At 51.6% G+C, this 19,987-nt stretch overlaps 1 protein-coding gene and 1 long non-coding RNA gene across 5 annotated transcripts in view; both read left to right on the top strand.

Annotated features, from left to right (window-relative positions):
• The window catches only part of SMAD6 (SMAD family member 6), a 75,415-nt gene that overhangs the window by 41,794 nt on the left and 13,634 nt on the right, over positions 1 to 19,987 (top strand). The gene's annotated exons all lie outside the window — the stretch shown is intronic.
• On the top strand, positions 16,846 to 18,717 carry LOC308647752. The gene is made up of 2 exons (XR_014021698.1): positions 16,846 to 17,605; positions 18,384 to 18,717. It is a non-coding gene; the product is annotated as an uncharacterized lncRNA (long non-coding RNA).

The raw sequence follows: 19,987 nt of genomic DNA, 5'->3' as shown, positions 1-19,987 counted from the left end.
GACTCCTGTCCTATGATGTGTTTGCAGCTGGAATTTTTCCAGCTGCAAACCTGAGGCCTTCAAAAAGTTTGTGGGACTACGTGTGGGATGGGACGTGAGTGGTTTCTGGAAGCTGAAGGTCTCCCTCCCTGGCGAGCCAGCTCTTTGTTCCACATCCTCAAGACCCTGACTTCAGCCTATTGTTCCCCCTGCTGACACAGAGCTCGAGTTCCTCTCTGGATTTGCACTGGGTGGGGGGTTTCTGGTGTTGACAGTGGGGGCTGGGGTAGGGCTCTGCACATACCTGCTTGTTCACAGTCATTTGCTCACTCAGGGAAGATGCATTTCAGGACACTCCTTGCATGTGGGAGGCTGAGACAGTGACTGCCTAGGTTTTTGTATCTTGAGTTTTTTTTGTCAAACTGAGGCTCGACCACCTCCAGCTATGGCTCTTGTTCATTGTGATAATTAAATTGCTCAGCGACCAGCCAGGGGCCAGGTCGGATTTGACAGGAGCTGATGGAGGACTCCAGGGTTGACAGGAGCAGTCAGAGGAACCCACTGGCAAATCCCGCAGGCAGCGTGGATCCGCAGGATGTTCCACTCAGAGTGTGAAGAACTGAATTCCCCAGGGAAGGAGGGTACGATCCAGGGTTGCAGAGACACTGGCTTGGAAGGGTTAATGTTATTTTGAAGTCTAAATAAGGGAAGGGAATGTTGAAGCTACTTTCCGGGACATTGTGCTTTGGGACATTTAGCATGTCAATTATTGGTATAACAATACAAAATTCCTTCTGGCCTGATTTTCATTTTATAAAGAATAATCCAATTAATCTAACTGATCCAATTGATCTTCCTAGAGAGGATCTAACTAAAAGGACAGAAAGTCTTTTTTTTTTAACTATTTTTTCAGTTGTTGATGGACCTTTATTTTATTTGTTTATATGCGGTGCTGAGGATCCAACCCAGTGCCTCACACATGCCAGGCAAGTGCTCTACCACTGAGCCACAACCCCAGCCCAGGATGGAAATTCTTATCTTCATTTGGTCAGAGGTTGCATAGTGTAGCAGGGCCAGACCAGTGAGGAGGGGATGGTCATGGCCTCTGGCTGCCCAGGGCACTTGCTCTTCACTGAGCATGCCTACCTGCCCACATTAATAGGCACAAAGGAGCCCAGCCTGTCTGTCCTGTCTGGCCTTCACGGGCCTCGGCCTTCTTCTCTTCTGAGTATTTGGAGCTTGGGGGCTTCATGGTCAGGGAGCCAGGAGGTGCTGTTTGCAGAGCCCACCTGGCCCATCTTTCTACCAGTATTGCTGCTTCTTACCTGAAGATATTTTCCAGGTAGTTTTTAATTCCAGATTAGTTTTCCTGGCAGACTCTGTGGTTTCCTCTTTGGTCATTTCATTAAACACTGAAAATATGAGAAGTATAAATTGATCAAAGTTAAGCAGAGTGTCCCAACTTAGAATGCCCAAGCACAGGTGGCTTTCGGGTCATCGGACATCAGGAGCTGCCCTGATGTGTCACTTAGGCTCTGGGCACCATTTCCTTGGAGACTGGTTGCAGCCTGTGTCCTGCGTAGGTGCCAGCAACCCCCACCCTCCTCACCCTGCAGAGATGGCCCAAGTCTTCCCCAAGAGCCCTCAGGCGCCCCTCCTCCTGCCCTGGCACAAGGCACACGGCTACCCCCACATCCTGACCTGCCCTGTTTGCAGCCAGACCCTTCCCCCTCATCATGAGCCTCCCTGGGCTCCATAAATCACCCTAAGAGCACATTCCTTGGGGGATTTGTAAAATAATCAAAATATTTGGAGAAAAGACCTTAAGATTACTTATGGCTATTAGTGGGATCCATATATTTTGGCACCAAGCGTGGCTTAATTGAAAAAATATGTGTGCTTGGTGATTTCTTTCTTTTCCATTTTTTTTTTTTTTTTTCTTTTCTAAGGAGTAGGCCCAGGGAGAAGAGTGGTTAGGGGAAAAAAACAGGGAGGAATTGAATATCAAAAGAGTTTGTGTGGAGGAGCTGTTTACAGAATGGTGGAAAATATAATGCTAAATGGAAAGTAAGCCCTGCCTATATGGCCCGGGATTATTAATAGGGCCGAGTTACCACGCACATAATGAACCTTTTAAGAGACCTGGGACAACTTTCCCCTTTGCAAAACAAGTTTCCCTCGAATAGCACCATTCACGCTGCCCAGGGCATTGGGTTACAACAATAAATAAAAATGAACAGTGCCCTGAGAAATTCAAGGAATGCACGAACGTTTCAGTGATTTAGTATGAGAAAACACTATTTCAACATTTAATTGAATTGCAGACTTTCATCTTTTCAAACGTTAGCATTTGAATGGCCACCTGACTCTCCTTCTCCCAGCTTCATTAGATGGCAGGGTGCTTTCGGAGGAGGGGGTCACTCTCCTGCGCTCTGGGTTCTTCCCCTTCCCTGCTGCTCTGCCCCTTAACTTGCTTTTGCCTGGGATTATCAGGAAAAGGAGACTCCACGGGAGTTTCCTTGTAAAGCTGCAGAGACAGGCTTGGGCAATGTGTGCTTTCCAAATTGCTTTCTTTGCCAGGACTTGGCATGAGCTGTGGGATCCTGGCTCAGTAACTGCCCCTCTCTGAGACTCAGTTTCTTTCCTTTTTTTTGATACCAGGAATTGAACCTGGGACGCTTAACCACTGAGCCCCAGCCCCAGCCCTTTTTTGTATTTGATTAGAGACAGGGTCTCTCTGAGTTGCCTAGGGCCTCGCTACGTTGCTGAGGCTGGCTTTGAACTTGCAATCCTCTTGCCTCCTGAGCCGCTGGAATCACAGGTGTGCACCACCGTGCCCGGCAAGACTTACTTTCGAACTCTGTCACCGTACACATGATTGGTGCCCCGGCTGATTCTCTGGGCTCCCCAGCTGCCTCCTGGTTAAAAATGACTAGAGAAGAAGTTCTGAAAGGCCCTTGCAGGTCTAGGGAATGAGGAGGCGGGTATCTAGTGCTCCCTGGGCTCCTGTGGGGGCCGTCAGGTGCTCAGTGCTTGGTGGGAGGTGGCTGGTTGAATCCTCTTGGGTTCAGGGACCTTAGGAGGTGCCTAAGGAGACTGGCCCCACGTGCTACCTCTTTCTTGAGCTGAAATTTAGTCTTCATGTGTAGACAGTTGTCTAAAGTTGCTGGGACGGTGGCGCTGGTGAGGGCCTGCTGACAGATCAGGTTTGGCTCAAAGAGACAAGGGAAAGTGTGTGCTGGCGGCGTGGTGTCCAGCCTTGGCCAGCTTCTGTCCTTCGAGGTTAATGTGTACACCTGGGGAGCACATGCACCCACACACGTGTGTCCTTTCCTCAAAGGTTAATCAGTGGCCCTTTATTGATTACCTTTCCAGTCCAGGGCACCCTGGGAGCTGCTGTGGGGAACGCAGAAGGACCACTCTGTGACCCAAACCTGGAGGGGCTTGAGTCTCTCTGTCTGTCTGTCTCTCTCTCTTTAATATTTTTAAGTTATAGATGAACACAAAACCTTTACTTTGTTTATTTATTTTTTGGGGGAGGAGGTGCTGAGGATCAAACCCAGTGCCTCACACATGCTGGGCAAGCACTCAGCCACTGAGCCAGAACTCTAGCCCCTTGAGTCTCTTTTCAGTGATAGCAAAACTGTGACCTTGGGAAAGTCACTTCTCAGTAAGAGATGTCATATCTAGAAGCTTAGAGTAAAAAAATAAAAACAAACAAAACAGAACCCTTGGTACTTATGGATATCTTCACAAAAATATTTTCTTTTTTTTTTTTTTTTGGTACCAGGGATTGAACCCAGGGTTACTTAACCACTGAGCTATATCCCCAGCCCTTTTTGTATTTTATTCAGAGACAGGGTCTTGCTAAGTTGCTTGGGGCCTCACTGAGTTACTGAGGCTGGCTTTGAACTTGGGATCCTCCTGCCTCAGCCTCCTGAGTCACTGGCACTTTAGGCCTGTACCACCATGCCTGGCTTCATGGAATCTTTCGTGTTTTATCTCCAGTTAGACCTGGGGTACCTTGAGGACAAGCAGTCTTCAGTATGCTCAGAAGATTGGCATAGTCCATGTGGCCAGTGGATACTCAGATTAACTCATTCTGACTAATTTTGCTCTGCTTATGGGCAGCTCCTGTGAGCCTGGCCTGTGCCTCTTGCAGAGGCACAAAGCAGATAAGTCAAAATCCTGTTTTCACCGCCCTCCCCATCTCTCGAGGAAAATTTGGCGTTGGCTATGATGTGATTTGTTTGGTGCCAAGGGAGTTTTTCTTAACTTGGGTGTTCCCAGGAGCAGATCCCAAAAAAGGGAAAGGCAGGGGGAGAATGGGGAAGGGACCAGAGGGAGGTGCATCTTGAGGCCTGTTCCCTCTGTGGCCAGTTGTAGCTGAACCCTGCAGGACTCACCTTGTTATCCTACCTAAGGGCAAGGCAGCGGGGGTGGGGGGGTCTTAGTCTACTGCTCCTGGGTAGCCATTCCTTTTTGGGAGGGTACTGGGGGTGGAACTCAGGGGCACTTGACCACTGAGCCACATCCCCAGCCCTATTTTGTATTTTATTTAGACAACTCACTGAGTTGCTTTGCGCCTTTCTTTTGCTGAGGCTGGCTTTGAACTCTCGATCCTCCTGTCTCAGCCTCCCGAGCCACTGGGATTACAGGCGTGCACCATTGCACCCTGCCTGGGTATCCATTCTTGACCCTGTCCAGCACTCTAGCAGAGCCAGCCCCAAAGGCCAGGACAAGGCCTCAGACAAGAAACAGGGTCAGCCTCTGCACTGATTGACAAGGGCTGAGCAGACATTGACGGGGTCTTGGTTCAGTTCATCAACTTAGTGTTGACTGAGCCTCTGTGTGCCAGGGCCGCGTGGCTCAGAGACCCCACCACTGGTGTCCTAGGGCAGCAATATATTCTAAGCAGAGAGGACATTGGCATGCTCATGCTCTTGGGAGAACAAGTGAGGAGCCAGGTCTATGTGGGAGGAGCTCTGGGGAAAAGCACTTTACAAAATGTCCCATCCGGTGGGTAATCGAGGGTGGTGGTGGTGACTAGCTTAGAAGGTCAGATCTTATTCACTTCTCTTCTTACTCCAGAATCAGAAAATGAGAGCCAGTGCCAGTCCCACCCAGCTGTCCGTAGCCTTGGCTCTGGAGATGCTGTTCAATGTACTCGCCAGCTAATTTTGAGCCTTTGAGTGACAGCCCAGTACCACACCTGGTGCCTGGTGACTGTACATAGAAACACTCACGAAACACGGGTTCCCTTGCCCTACCCACAGGCTGGAAGTACATACCCTCCTGGGACCCTCCCGACAGGAGCCAAGGTGGTGGGACAGTGGTGGGACAAGGTGTGTGTAGCTGCCGCTTCCACAGTAGGACACCAAGGCCCCTAGCTAGGTCTCCTGAGCCGCTGTTCACACTGCTCTCCTGATGGGACAGCCACGTGTCAAGGTCAAAGCAAATCACAAAGCCTGCTTGACAGGGAGGAGGCCCTCCAGGAAGAGGTCACCTGGCCACTCTGGCTGTGGCCTTCACCCCTCTCTAGCAGGTCACTGTGGCAGGTGCTCAGACTCACTGGAACTTGGCTCCTGCTCGGGGCTCTGCATCCCCAGTACCTGCTCAGAGCCGGGTACTGAGCAGCATGGCGGAGCCAGAAGGCGTCTGGCAATTGGCCAGTCCAGATCTTTGTTTTGCTGAGAAGAGGAAATGGCCCCAGAGACTCTAGTGACTTCCCAGGTTGCACAGTGACTTTGTGACACCCGGAGCAGGGGTGGACCTGGATGGTGAGTTTGCCTCTCCTCCCGCTCCTTCCATAAGAATCTGCAGCGTAGAATGCATTTCCAAAGCCAGGGCTGGCCCTGGCTTACCGTGTGACATGGTGAGAGTTCTTCCGCTGGGATAGATGGCCCTGCATACTGCCCTAGTCATTTTCTCAGTCCGCTCGGAGGGTCATGGAAGCAGATCCCTAATTAGAAACACAGACGTCTGTCATCAGGACCTGAACAGATTGCCGATGCATCTGGCGGGAGTTGACCAGGTGCGGGTAGAAAGCCTTCACTGGGGAGAGGACATTTAGCCTGGGCAGAGGACAGCAAGGGCATGCAGGGAGCAGGCACAGGGGTCACAGCAGCATTTGCCAAAGATGTACCATGTGCTGCGTGCCTTAAGCACCACGTGCTCCTCTCACCGAGTGCTCACACAGACAGCCCGGGAGGTTGCTTCATTATTGCCCTTGAGCAGGTGAGCTTGGTGGCCCCCCCACCCACCCAGGGCAGACGGCTTCTTTAGGGTCGCAGGGGTCAGGTGTTAAAGCCTATCTTCCTTTCCCTTTTCCACAGCCTCCTGTGCGTCTCCCACAATGGCCCTGACACCTGATGAGGCTGAGGGTGTGCCCAGGGAGGAGTGGGGATGGTCTACAGCCTGTCCCTATGTCACCCAGCAGCCAGGAGCTTCTGTGGGCCTCTGAGCCAGGCCATCCCCCCCCCCTCCTGCCCAGATCTCTTAGGCAGCCGTGAACACATATGAGGGCCAAGCAGTGTCCCATGACATGGACCTCCAGAGGCCATTCCGGGTTGGGGGTGTGGCTCCGTGGTAGAGTACCTGCCTGGCTTGCATGAGGCCCTGGGTTCCATCTGCAGCACCACAAAAGGAGAAGCCAAGGCTCTGGGAAGAGGAGTGGCTGGACCAATAAAACCATATTAGGGACTGGGCCAGGACGCTTGGAGTGATGATTGAGGCTCCTCTGGCCCTTCACCATGGTAGAATGGTTAGTGGGATCCACCCTGCACGGCTAGACCTCCCCACCCCACAGATCCTCATTGAACTTGAAGAAGAAACCTTACATTTTTTTTCTTCACGCCCTACAGATCTTCATTAGTCTTTGGAGATCTGTGGGAACAGGGTCTTGCTGGGGGAAGGATTCAGGACACCTCTCCCTGGGGCCCAGCTGGGCCACGCAGGCTCACATCCTCGCCCAGCTTCCTGTGCTGACTGCCCTCAACGGCTGAGGCCACCAAGGGCAGGGTGAGGGGTTCTTGGAGCTCAAGAAGTCCTGGCTCAGTTGTCATGAGTGACACGTGGATGGTGGTCATCCTCCTGGGTAGAGGTCCTGCCCAGGGGAGGGGTTCATAACACACATGCTCAGCGCTCCGGGGATGGGCTCTGTCATTACATCCCCAGACACAAGGGGCATCTCTCACCTTCCCGCCCCCAGTCTGCCTGACTGTGGCATTTCCCAGGCTCCCTCAGCCTCTGTGGCTTTTACTAATGGGGTGACCTATGCTCTCCTTAAATCAAAGGCAAGGGTCAAGCTCAAACTCTCACTTGCAAAAAGGTCAGAGGTTTGCCAGGCTCCAGGTGACATCACCTGGGGACCAGGTAGGCTTGTGCCAGGCTGCTGAAAGACTGGACTGCAGGTGGCCATGTCCAGGCCTATGCTGGCTTCTTCCAGGCAGCCTTGCTGACCACATCCCACCTGCACATAGACACAGTGTACACACCCCTGACAGGAAGAACCACAGTGGTCCTTGATAGGAGCTCAATAAATGCACGTACTTATTTTATTTCCCACTCCTTAGTATTAATGCTACCAGGTGTGTAGGGGTCATTTGGCTCTTCCTTCCTTCCTTCCTTCCTTCCTTCCTGGAGATTGAACCCCAGGGTACTCAACCACTAAGCCACATCTCCAGCCCTTTTTATATTTTATTTAGACACAGGTTCTCCCTAAGTTGCTCAGGGCCTCACTAAGTTGCTGAGGCTGGCTTTGAATCATGATCCTCTTGCCTCAGCCTCTCCAAGCTGCTAGGATTACAGGCGTGCACCACCCCGCCCAGCTGGCTCATTTTCATACCATGTCGTGATTTCTCTAAGTGCCTCTGCAGGGTGTTGCAGGGTTGTGCAGAATGAGTGCTCACTAGCTCTTCATCACTGTTGGGCATTTTACGAGAATGACTCTCACAATACTTTTAACCATCTGAGGGTGAGGTTTGATCAGTCATAATTCCCACTTTATGGATGGGTTCCCTGAGGCTCAGAGAAAAGCACACGTAACTCCAGGTAGCATTGAAGATGACCATGCAAAGGACAGGATGAGGCTTTGGCTCCTGGCAGAAGTAGCAAAGGAGCTGGAGCGAGGGGAGGCTCTGTGGGCTGAGTGTGCAGTGTGTTTCACCTCGCCAAGGAGATGAGACTGCAGTTGGGGCTGGCATAGGCTACCTTGTTCTTATCTGCAGTCCTCTTATGCTGCTTATTTGCTGTGTGGTCTTGGACAAGTGCCTTTCCCTTGCTGGGCCTGTAGATTACTGCACACTCATTGTCCATCTTCATTTCTTTTCTCCTCCTTCCCCTGCAAGCAGATCCATTGTATGTAGAAAGGAGCTGTTTATTGGTTCCAATGCTGTCCTTACCCTTCAAAGGCTTTTTATGTGTGTCGAGGGTAGATCATGGCCTGGCTCAGAGGGTCACTGCCATGTTGATGAATCACTGCAGGACTCTGATCCAGCAGAAATCCTGCTTGGTTACAGGAAGTTGCCAGACAGGCCCTCATGGACTCACAGACCCCAGGAGTGTGAACATCGGGCCACACTCCCACTCCAGGGCCAGGACCAAGTCACACCCCATGGCTGGGCCTCTTTCAGGCACTGCTACAAACCATGAAGGATGGGTTAGCTTCGCTTTATCTAATTTATTTGGAGATGGAACTTTAGGATGATTTACCACTGAGCCACATCTCCAACCCTTTTTATCTTTTGAGACAGGGTCTCACTAAGTTGCCTAGGCTGGCCTTGAACTTATGATCCTCCTGCCTCAACCTCCTAAGTGGCTGGGATACAGGTGTGCACCTCACACCCGGCTGCTCTTATCTAGTTTAGATGCTGAGGTTTATAATACGAGTCTTTTTGAGAAAGAATGGGAGAGGGGTGTGTGTTTCCCTGCCACCGATGCGAAAAAACCTTAAGAACTAAGCAGGACTGAGGGGGTGGCTCAGGGCTAGAGCACTTGCTTAGCATGTTCAAGGCCCTGGGTTCCCTCCCCAGCACTCAAAATAAAGGAGCACGTGGATGATCTCTTCTGTGCATGTTGCTCTCCTGGTAAAGACACACCAAGTGTGGACGGGCCTCGGGAGGTACCCCAGGGGCTGCTGCGGGCCCAGGGTTTCTGCTCTCAGTGGGGGGACTGGTTGCTGGGTAGAGGACACCGGGCAGGGTTGGCACAGGCCCACACCACCCCCTGCAGACATCCCAGGTTACCTCCCTACAGGAGTGGCCCTGCCTGGCTCCAGGGCAAGAAGCTCCCGGCCTGTCCTTGGGCCCTGCAGTGCTCACCTAGGTCTTACATGGTGCTTTCCCTGTCACCTGCCCCTCTCTGCCAGCGCCCCGAGGTGTAGGCAGCGGCTGCTGATATTGCCCCATTGTAGAGATGAAGAGCAGGAACATCCCAGGAACAGGGGTGTTCTCCCCTCCTCTGCAAGGGGCACCCACAGTGGGCTTGGACAGAAAGGCCTCCTGCAGGAAGGAAAAGCTTCCCAGGGTTCCGTGCTTCAAGCCATTTAGGTGGTGGCGGTGGGGAGCCTAATTAGAGGTGACAATGGTGACTTTGTATGTGTGTTCACTTTTTCCTCTCTCTTCCCTTCACCTCCCCCTTCTCTCTGTCCCCCATTTGTTGTATCCATGGGAAAACTAGGTAACACTATAATTACTGAAAATACCGTGGGTCCCTGGGAGCCAGGGAGGGAGTGTCCGGGAGGGCAGGAGGCCTTAAAAAAAATTTTTTTTTTTTTTTTTAGGTTTTATTTTATTTTTTTTCCTTTCGTTTGGAAAAGGAGCCCTTTGCAGTCATGCTGTCACAGTTAAAATAAGGTTTAAATTACAGGCCAGCCCGTGGCTTTTCCCCTTTCTTTCAGAATTTTTGCCAACTTGCAATTTACTTAATGAAATCCTGCTATTCCGTTTAACAGGGATATTTTTTGCAGATGTTGGTTTAACTTAGCTTTGCAAAATATGTGAACTGTACCGTTTCTTTTCCTATTTTTAACGGTTTCAGGACTCCAGTTCGGCAGCTCTGCCGGCCCTGCCATGCCAACAGGGCTGCCTTCTCCCATGCCTTGGAAATATTTGTTTTCCATTGCTCGGCTGGCCCGCCCCTCCCACGTACCCAGAGGGGAGGGTCCTTCACACAAGGCAGGACCTTCCACTGGAGACGCCGCGGGGCTTAGTGATGGTGGGATTGGACTGGTGGGGCTGGAAGGGACACCAGAGCGTCTTATAGTTCAGTCCCCTTGGTTTGAGGAAATTCAGGCCAGAGTGGAGAAATAACTTGCCCCCAGTCCCAGTCTACTTAGGAACAGAGTGGTGAGAGGCCGAAGTTGTGTCCCTGCATGAGGTGAGGGTGGGGCAAGAGGACATTTGCCTTGGACAGTTGGGGTCATTTCTTTTCCCCTGCAGGGAGCTTTGGGTTTCATCCTCAGGTGTTGGAAGGGAAGTTCTGCCTCTGATCTACTCTGAGGCAATTGAGTGCTGGAGAACCCTGGGGGCTGGGGGTGGGGCTTCCGCTGCTGACTGGCTTCTCTGTCCTGGATACAGTGACTCCTGAGCCTGGGTTTCCTCTCTACACAGTGTAGGTGACGCCCTGTGTCCGAGAACTGTTGGAAGACCGTATTGGAGGGGGCTGTTGTGAGGAGCCCGAGGCACAGCGCATGCCCTGGGAATGCTTTTTAAAATCCTCAGGCGCCACCAGCTGTGTGCACCCTACACAGATCTCCACAGGAGTGAAGCCAGGGTCTCCAATGCCTGAGATCTGTGTCACACACAACAGAAGTCCCTTCCCTTTGGATTTGGGGACCTCCTCTGGCCACCCTTTCCTTAACAAGGAGCCGCCAGAATGACAGGTTCACATGGGCTCAGGAGAGAGTGATCCGGGGGAGAGCTTAGGGGAGCTGGCAGTGACCCAGAGATGCCTTGGCAGGGCTGACCCAGGGCCCTTTGTGCCCCGCCTGGTTGTGTCCCTGCTGGTTGCTCCTGCGGAGTTCATCAGGATCCCCCAGACTGGCTCCTTTCCTGGGGGACTGGTCTGCCCTGATTCTGGCCCCTCTGGGCCTTTTCCCTCTCTTTTGAGGTCCTGCCTGCTCTGACATTTTGGAGAGGGCTAGAAAGGGCTAAATTCTGGAGGTGGGGCCAGTGGGAGAGCAGTGGGCATTGGGCCTGCCTGAGCACCACATTCCGCACACACCCCCTGGAGGCCAGGATGTCCACAGAGCTAAGGAAGTGCTGGCGGGACAACAGAGCAGCAGCAGCGTGAATGTGGACACGTGGGGATGGGGGTGGGGTGGGAGGGGGTGGAGGTGGGGTGCAGGTTAGGCTCTCTACAAATGTGGTGGCCTGCCTGGGGCCAGGATGGGATGGCCACTTAGGCTCACTCTGCGCACCAGGGGGCTGGCTTCTTAGTCTGGCTGAGAGGGGCGTGGGCCCCTTTTGAAGCAGAGTGCACAAGCTTAGGCAGCCTTGCGGTGGTGCTTCTGTCCTCATGAGGGTGGGGGTATACAGTAGGAGGAAAGTGTGGCCAGAGCTTGGATTGACTGAGGGATTCTTCACAGGGATCCTAGTATGTTCACAACTCTTGGTCCTTTAAAACTCTCTTTATTTGTCATTAAATATGAAATAATATGCAATGACACACATAATATCGTACATCCTCTATAGAAAATTCAAATCATTCTGATAAAGGAGAAGTGTCTTTTCCCCCACCTGACCCCACATTTTCCCTGAGAGTTAATGACCTTAAAACTTGATGGAAATATCAGCAAAACATGCAGCAGTGGGGCAGGCCAGACACCAGCAGCAGAAAATATGAATGCATCAGATAGTCGAGTAAAAGACACAGGCTCATGGGTTGTTTTATGAATCCAGCTCCATGCTAAGCCAGGAGGGACTCACCTAAACCCAAGGACACAGGAAGGTGGAAAGAGCTGGGGAAAAGGAGGTACAGGCTCAGCTTCCCTAATCCCAAAACACTCTGAGATCAAAAACTTTTTGAGCACTTACATGATGTCACAAATGAAAAACTTCACCCCTGACCTCATATGAATGGGTCACAGTCAAAACACAGTACTCTAAATACATTGTATAAAATCGCCTCAGGCTAGATGTGACTACAAGTGAACTCTGTGTTTAGATTGGAGTTCGATCCGCAAGATCTCTCAAGATACATATGCAGATATTCCAAAATCTGAAACACTCCAGGTGTGGGGCTGCATTCCCATAATCTCAGCAGCTCTGGAGGCTGAGGCAGGAGAATCGCAAGTTCAAGGCCAGTTTGGGCAATTTAGCAAGTCCTTGTCTCAAAATAAAATAAAAAGATCTGGGTATGGAGCTCAGTGGTAGAGTGCCCTGGCTTCAATCTCTAGTATAATAAAAATCGGACATACTTCTGATTCTAAGCATTTGGAATAAGGGTTATTCAACCTGTGTCCATGGGTGCTAAACAGAAGAAAAGCAGGTGTAGCAATATGAAATCATTCCAAGCAAGAAAGCACTAAAAGCAATAAACAGGAATATTTTACATAGGTCATGGGCAAACTTCCTTGTAAAGGATTAGATAGTAAACCTTGTTGGTTTTATAGGCCACACAGCCTCTATTGCAACTACTAACCTTGTTGCTATAGATAATAGGTTTAAAAAATGATCTTGGCCGGGCACATGCCTATAATCCCAGTGGCTCAGGAGGCTGAGGCAGGAGGATTGTGAGTTCAAAGCCAGCCTTAGCAACTTAGCAAGGCCCTAAGTCATCAAGACCCTGTATCTAAATAAAATATTTAAATAGGAGCTGGGGATATGGTTCAGTGGTTAAGCATCCCTGAGTTCAGTCTCTAAAGCCAAACAAAACAAAACAAAATGAAAAAAACACTTGGCTGTGTTCCAATAACTTTAATTACAAAAACCAGGGGCAGGTCAATTTTGGCTTTTGCTGTACCCATGGTAGATCAAAGCTAAAATTATCAGTAAGATCTAATTATCAAGAATCTTTGGCCCACGGGCTGTGGCACACATGCCTATAATCCCAGCAGCTAGGGAGGCTGAGGCAGGAGGATCACAAGTTCAAAGCCAGCCTCAGCAACTTAGCAAGACTCTGACTCTTAAATAAAATACAAAATGGGCTGGGGATGTTTCTTAGTGGTTAAGTGCCCCTGGGTCCAATCCCCAATGCCAAAATAAATAAATTAATTAGTTAATTTTTTTTTTGCACAATCAACAAACAGAGCTTTGAAATATCAAAATCAAAGATGGATAAAAATCAAAGGAGAATTTGGTGCTGGGAATACAGCTAAGTGATAGAGTACTTGCCTAGCATATGCAAGATCTTGGGTTTGATCCTCAGCATTGCAAAAATAAGTAAATAAAAGAATCTTGGGGCTGGGGTTGTGGCTCAGTGGTAGAGCACTTGCCTAGCATGTGTGAGGCCCTGGATTTGAGTCTCAGTACCACATAAAGGTCCATTTACACCTTAAAAAAAAAGAATCTGACAAAACCCCAGATAAGGGGGGCTTTATAATTGTGCCTTGACAAGTTGACAAATCCAGCAGAGACAAAAGATTCTGAACACCACGGTAAACTTGTTGACCTGCACGTGTAGAGCTAGACCCCTGTCCTACTGAGCTTTGCTGGATCTTCATTCACTCTTAGGGGTTTTTAAACTTGATAGGGTATCATACCTCTGAAAGGGCCCTCACAAAGTACAGGAAGAGAAGTTCTGTCTTAGCATTGAGTGCTGAGAACACTCCCGGGGTTTGCACCCATGGAATCCCTGGCTTCTGGTATTAATCACACGCAGTTGTTGGCACCAGGTGGGATCCAGAGGAAGCTGCAGGCAGGGACCTCATCCTTGTTGAACTGATGGTTGAGTGTGAGTACATGAAATAGGGGAACTGTTCCAGTCCCCCGCTCCTTATTCAGCCCCTGGCAGTGGCTGGCTGTGCCCATTACACAACATGAGTCCTTACTCCTAGAGGAGCATTTGAGGTCTCGCAAGATCTGCCCCCAGCAGCCTCTGTGCGCTCTCCCTTGCTAGCCCTTCTACAGTTCTGGGAACAAGCAGAGGAGACTCTCGGGGCCTCCTCTTCTGCCCGTGAGTTTGGCCCACACCACTCCTGACACCTGGAAACCCCTTTGCCTCCCCCTATCCATTGTTCTCCACCTTCAAGCCTGGGATCAGGAAGCCATCCTCTCTCCCTAGCGGGAGTTTGGGTCTTTGTATTGCTCTGCTGCCCTCATTTATAATGCTCTTTTGTGGACATGTCTATTGCAGCAGCGAGGTGTCTTGGTCTCCTGGTGTGCATACAGACCAGCGTGGTGTGCGCCCAGGCACTAGGCGGCATGGTGAGGAGCCTTCCTGCGTGGTCCACCTGGATGCACGAATCCCAGTAACCCAGTGTGGAGGGGTCAGGAGGTCCTAGTTTCCTCCCATGTAAATTTTCTTCATTAGTAAAATGGACAGTCAGTACCATGTACCTCATGGGTTGTTGTGAGAACGGATGTACCTGGCACAGAGGGAGCTCACAGGGCATATCAGCTAGCAGTGTTTTAGTTCCCTTCCAACAATTCATGTCAACCCTATTTTACAGACGGGAACCAGAGGCCCAGAGAGGCTAAGACCATTCATCTTAGACATGCAGCTAGAAAGTGACAGAGCCGGGATTTGAACTGATGTCCTTAATTCCAAATCCCACAGGGAGGTGTATATACTGTACCAAGCGCCTGTCCTCAAACACACCCGGACACACTGAGTCAGGGCCATCCGCGGTGGCTCCAGAATGTCGCCTTCCCAGCTTGTCTCCCAGGCCTGGCGCTGGGATGACCACGGCTGTCTAATGCAAGGAAGTCAACTTGGTTTGGTCTCCTTCCTGCCCCTGTCATTCCTCTGTCAAGGAAGCCAGGTCTCCCACCCCCGTGCCAGGCTGCAGAACCCTTCACTCTGCCATCGTGACCTATCAGAGCCAGAAAAGGGGCCTCCTAAATCTTGTGAAAAACATAGATTCTCGGACCCCACCCAGAACCCATGAATCAGAATCTCCAGGGGTGGGGCCTGGGAATCTGGACACAAGGACCCAAATAGGAGGACCATGGCTGTATTAACCCTTTTATTTTTGGGCTAAGGAAGCTAAAGACCCCGGGACTCAGAGAAGAGTCCTCTGCCCTGCTGCTGGAGGGCCCTGAGCCTGGGGGCCTGAAAGCCCCTCCCTGGACTTCACCTGGGTTGTGGCTGCTGCTTTTTCCAGCACTGTCCCCATGCCACCCCCCAGCCCCGCCCCTGCCTCAGCCCCAGAATCTCTAGAAACTCTGTACAATGGAAGTGGCTGTGAGCGGGTGTGCAGAGGCCTTCTGGAAACGCAGGCTCTGCTTGCAGACTTCCTGTGTCTTACAATGTTATCTTCAGAATAGGAAACTTTGCCCCATTTTTGCAACGCACATCCTTCGCCTGAGAGTCGTGGCGGTGCCGGCCAGCCGGGGCGGGTCACTTCTCAGGCCCAGGCGGGGAGTTGTTCCGACAGCGATGCAAGGAAGGCCGTGCTCCCTGCTACCCACAAGTACAAACAAACAGACGGTTTTGCAAAAATAATTCATGTTGGCTGAGCTCGTCAGGAGTGTTTGTCTCAGTTCCTCTGGCCTGGTGGTACCGGGGACAGGGGTCCCTCCTTAGGGACAGCTAGTGGGGAGGCCCCACCCTGCGGGGTAATCTCAGGTGATTTCTGCTCTCCAAACCTCAGTTTCCTTTTCTGTGAAGGGGAGAGGTTGGGCTAAATGACCTCCAGTCCTGACATACAGTGACTCCCCCCAAACCCTTTAGATTTCCCAGGTTTCTCTTTGAAAAAGGCATGCTGTTGCTATTCCATAGCACCCTGTACTTTTAAGAGTCTTTCCCTGAGACATTCTCACATGACCCACTGGGGTGGTGGGCAGATTCTCCAGATGATAGAGTCCATTCTGAGCCGGAAGCAGGGAGGCACCTCAGAACCACAGGGGCAGGGCTTTCTGCAGGCTTGCAGTTAGCCCAGGCCCGGCTAGTGTTGCCTGCTGTGGGCCAGCGGCAAGGAATGCTGATGATGCTCTTCCAGTCGGAGGGAGGGTTATTTTGGTTTGAGGGAAACAATAGTGTGTGTATAGCCCACTAAATAACTTGGAACTCACCAGAAGGAATGGTGTTTGCAAAAACAAGAGTCTCCCTGGTGTCCTTAGACATGCCTGTGATTTTCTCCACACCTCAGCCCCAGCACTTCCCACAGAACCATGCATTCCTCCCATGAGCACGTGCTGGTGTGTCTTTGCACACAGTAGGCCTTCATGGAGCAAGAGCAGAGCCCAGCCTCCCAAGCAAAGCTCTTCTCACGTCCGGGAGCACTTCTGTTGGCTGGAAACCAAACCCACAATGAGTGGTTCTTGAAAACATCCTACCCACTCTTTCCCTTCAGGGAATTTGCTTCCAGGGTTTCCGGGTGGAGCTCCACACGTTCGAGGCCTGGGCCGAGTGGCTCTGCGAGCCAACAGGAGGGGTCTTGGGAAAGTTGAGATGGCCAGGCTCCAGGAAGAGCCACCTGCGAGGAAGTGGCTCTTGGTGGGTCTTGATGAAGAAGCGCATCGGTCGGCCTGTTCTAGTGTGAGTGTCGCAGAAAAGGGGACAGGTGGCCTAGACGGGAGCTTGGCTTGCACACGATGGATGAGGAAGCCTTCCCATCAAACAGCGTGGCCGAGGAAGGCATCCCTGCCAGGAAGTCCGTCTGGTGGCACATGTTGTGGCCAGCCGGACCTCAGTGTTTTTGTTGATAGCCATTTCTGAAGCTCAAGGGGAGGGGGCAGAGGAGTTGGTACAGGGAGGGAGAGAAAGGTGTCCACCAACACCCTGGGCTTCCCTGCCCTGAAGGATGGTCCCCACCCCCAGGGACACAGCAGGGAGGCCCTGCCACCTCAGGATCCCCGTCTTGGTGAGCTAGATGTCTGAAATGCCCCTGAGGAAGGCAGCTTCGGGGGCCACCCTGGGCACCAGTCTCGGGGCTCTGCTGAGCACCTCCTGAGCTGGGTGATGGACAATGGAGGGAGCAGAGCAGTTGTGGCCTGGAGGCTGGGCCCCACTCCCTGCCCAATGTCAGCGCGCCACTTGAAGGGGCTCCACTTCCTCAGGGGTCCACAGGCTGGAGGGCCATGGGGTAGCGCCAGAATAGGGACACCCTGGGGAGACTGGCGGCTCTGGGTCTCCCTGGCTGGGCTCCAGCCCCCACGTGCCCAGAGACACAGGCGGTTGCTCCTGCCCTTAGGGACCCGCCCAGCCGGAACCTGCCAGTTCCCCGTCAGTCAGTGCCGCCTCCCCGACTTGGCAGGGCTGTCTCCTCGAGCTGGAGCAGCCTTTGGTATTTCCAGCTTGGCCCCCTGCCCGCCTCTCTGGGGCCTTGCAGTCTGTCCCTCTTGGGCCGGGACCAGGGCACCCTCTCAGCTGATGGCTTCACGAGCTCGCCCCACACGCCCTGCACTTCTCTGAGGGCCCCTGTCCTCACCTGTGGTGTGACCGAGTGGAGCATGCTGCCTAGCCACAGGGAGAAGACTGGGGGCCAAGCTAATTTGTAAATCATCCAGGAGGCCACAAGCAGGTGACCTTGGTTGCCCACTGCAGTGATGCCTGAAGGAATTCCACACGGGTGGGCCCCTCCCTCCTTGCCTGCTCTCACTGGGAAACGCCTGAGCTGGCAGGGTCCCCTGGCTGAATGCCTTAGGAACGCTGCTTCTTTAAGACAGACAGAGATAGCTGGGTGGCACGCTGGCATGCACGGCCACAGGCCACGGCTCCTTCCCAGGCAGCCACTGCTTGCCAGAGGATAGCCGAGGAGGCTCTACCATCCCAGGGACATTTTTGTCCAAATACACAGACAACATAGACGACTGAGGACCCCTCACCAGCTCAGGCCGTTTGCGGGGTGGGCAGTACCTAGGAAATCAGGTTTTGTGATTTTTTTCAAGTACCATAGGCTGGGGTGCCGGCCGGTGATGTTTCCTGTTAGAGGTCATTGAGAGATCTGCTTAAGGGAACATAGGAACGATTTGTAATGGTATGCCCATTGTTTATACAGAGCTAGTAGGATAAACAGTTCTCCTGAGCCTTATTTATATTTTGCATTTGTTTATCAAAACTTTTTTTTTTTAAACTGCAACCCAGCTGCTTTCGGAATTATTATAAACTCTAGATTTATGAGTCCTAATTAATGGTACTTTACTGTATATGCACAATAATTCATCTTGGCAGTGTGCGTGCTTTATCCAGAAGCCTCAGTGTTTGGGGGAAGGGGAGCAAAGTGAAAGTGTCCCTCCCCCCCTGCTCCCCAGAGTATTAATGTTATAGAAAGATTCTGGTTATATCATTTCTCTTATCAGGTTACAAGTGGACGTAAGACATGGCGTAGCTGAAGCCTGAGGCTGTATGCCTGTGTGAGGCCCTGGATTTGCCCCCAATACCCTGCTACACAGAGACCTTCCCTAAGCTGCACTCTAGGGTGCCTCGACCTTGGAGCCCGCAGATTGACTGGTCTGGTGCACACTCCAGGGGAGACGGTGATACTGAGGGGTGTGTATGGGGCCAGAGGAGAAAGATGACCAAAAGGACACTCGATGGCAGTTCTAGCAGCAACTGATGTTCATCCTTGCTTATGATATCATAGTTGCTTCTGTTACAACAGTTATCCTTCTCTGATATCATGGCTTAATTTTATTTATTTATTTATTTATTTATTCATTCATTCATTCATTCATTCTAAAGGTGGAATCTTGTTCAGTTGCTAAGGCTGGACTCAAACTTGCGATCCTCCTGCCTCAGCCTCCCAGGTTGCTGGGGTTACAGGCATGTGTTGCTATGTCTGGCTCCTGGCTTGATTCTGACATCGATCCAGCTAGCATCAACCATTCAGCATTGCTGCTGACATGAGGTGCCCATTCTATCCTGTACCTTAAAGGGGGAAAAAGACCTTTATTACCTTTGGGAATTAAAGATACTGCCCAGCCCCGGGGCTCTCCATTTGGCTTGCAGGGGTGTGTAGGGTGGGGGTGTTGGAGAGCTGTGCTCTGCTCTCCCAGTTGGTTGTCATCCGGGTACACACCAAGCTGGTTAGCTTGTTTCTTGAGTTTTTTTTTTTTTTTTAAGAGAGAGTGAGAGAGGAGAGAGAGAGAGAGAGAGAGAGAGAGAGAGAATTTTTAATATTTATTTTTTAGTTCTCGGCGGACACAACATCTTTGTTGGTATGTGGTGCTGAGGATCGAACCCGGGCCGCACGCATGCCAGGCGAGCGCGCTACCGCTTGAGCCACATCCCCAGCCCTGTTTCTTGAGTTTTTTACCCATGCAAAGGCCTCCCAAAGTTTTGACCCATAGAGGTGGCATGTTTCCATCTCGGCCCTGAAGACCCTGGGATGACTTTAACAAAGCCCAAGCTGCAGCTGTCCCCTCAGCTTTTGTGTGCCAGGGAGATGGGGGGTGCATATCCCCATTTCACAGACCAGGAAACTGAGGTATATAGTGACTTCATACAGGTTGGTAGCACCCGCTTGGGTTGGCCCTGTGGACGACTTAGGAAAGGTGACCTCTGAGTGTTGGGGTTTTCTGCTGTTATTTTTAACTCTGGTTTCCAACGTCCTTTCTTGCAGCAGTGGCCACAGACAGGGCTGGGATGTCGTAAGAGGCTTGATGTAACTAAAAGTGCCTGGCCTTCGAGTTCCCAAGTTCCCGCCCGGAGGAGGAAGTGGTGAGGTGGCCAGGAATGCAACCTGCGCCTCCCAGATTAATTAATAATTGAGAGCTGGCCCCCTGCCAGGCAGCGGAGCCGGGAGATACACTGAACAAAGAGTGGTGGTTAACTGCAGTGGGGGAAGGCGAGGTCTGACTCTGCCTGTGGCTAAAAGGGAAATTCACAATGGCCTTGATTTATGCTGCTGTTACTCAGGATCCTCCTTAGTGGGCCCACTTGGGCCAGTGCTCTAAGAATGCAG

The sequence above is a fragment of the Spermophilus citellus genome (genome assembly GCF_964194105.1).
Source record: "Spermophilus citellus genome assembly, chromosome: 4".
Taxonomy (NCBI): domain Eukaryota; kingdom Metazoa; phylum Chordata; class Mammalia; order Rodentia; family Sciuridae; genus Spermophilus; species Spermophilus citellus.
This window is presented reverse-complemented; position numbering and strand designations above follow the sequence as displayed.